The 815-nt window shown below is 38.0% G+C and overlaps 1 protein-coding gene across 1 annotated transcript in view; it reads left to right on the forward strand.

Moving 5' to 3' along the window:
* The window catches only part of LOC128250814 (uncharacterized), an 8,593-nt gene that overhangs the window by 3,045 nt on the left and 4,733 nt on the right, over positions 1-815 (forward strand). The window lies entirely within an intron of this gene.

Below are 815 nucleotides of genomic sequence, written 5' to 3' on the forward strand. Positions count from 1 at the left end.
ATAATAATAATAATAATAATAATAATAATAATAATAATAATAACAACAATAATAATAATAACAACAACAATAATAATAATAATAATAATAATAATGATAATAATAATAATGATAATCCTTTCTATTATAGGCACAAGGCCTGAAATTTTTTACGTCGACCCCAGGGTTTTACTGATACTTATTCAATCGACTCCGAAAGAATGAGAGGCAATTAACAGCAATAGAAATTCGATGTACTTGAGGGAGTTCATCACCAAGATCTTACATACAGGATTGTCACGCTTGGAATGCCTTTGATCACAGACCTTCTCGATCAAGGCTTACTTACTGCTTGCCCTGCTAGTATTAGCAACCATATCTCTGTCGAATTACAGCTTGCCATCTTCAACCTCACCTCAAAATAAAAATAAACGAAAAGCACATATTACAAAATGTAGTGTTATATATCTAAAAAACGACAGGATGGTCACGGCTAGAATATCTTTGATAATATGTATAACTGATCGGGGCTTAGTTATGATTGTTAGCACTCCGTCGCATACGACGTCGAGGGTTCCAGTTGATCCGATTAGCGGAACAGCCTGCTCGTGAAATTAACGTGCAAGTGGCTGAGCACTCCACAGACACGTGTACCCTTAACGTAGTTCTCGGGGATATTCAGCGTGACACAGTGTGACAAGTCTGATCCTTTGAATTACAGGTACAACAGAAACAGGAAGTAAGAGTGAGAGAAAGTTGTGGTGGAAGAGTACAGCAGGGTTCGCCACCATCCCCTGCCAGAGCCTCGTGGAGCTTTAGGTGTTTTCGCTCAAGAA

This window comes from Octopus bimaculoides, chromosome 25 (genome assembly GCF_001194135.2).
Source record: "Octopus bimaculoides isolate UCB-OBI-ISO-001 chromosome 25, ASM119413v2, whole genome shotgun sequence".
NCBI classification, from domain to species: Eukaryota; Metazoa; Mollusca; class Cephalopoda; order Octopoda; family Octopodidae; genus Octopus; species Octopus bimaculoides.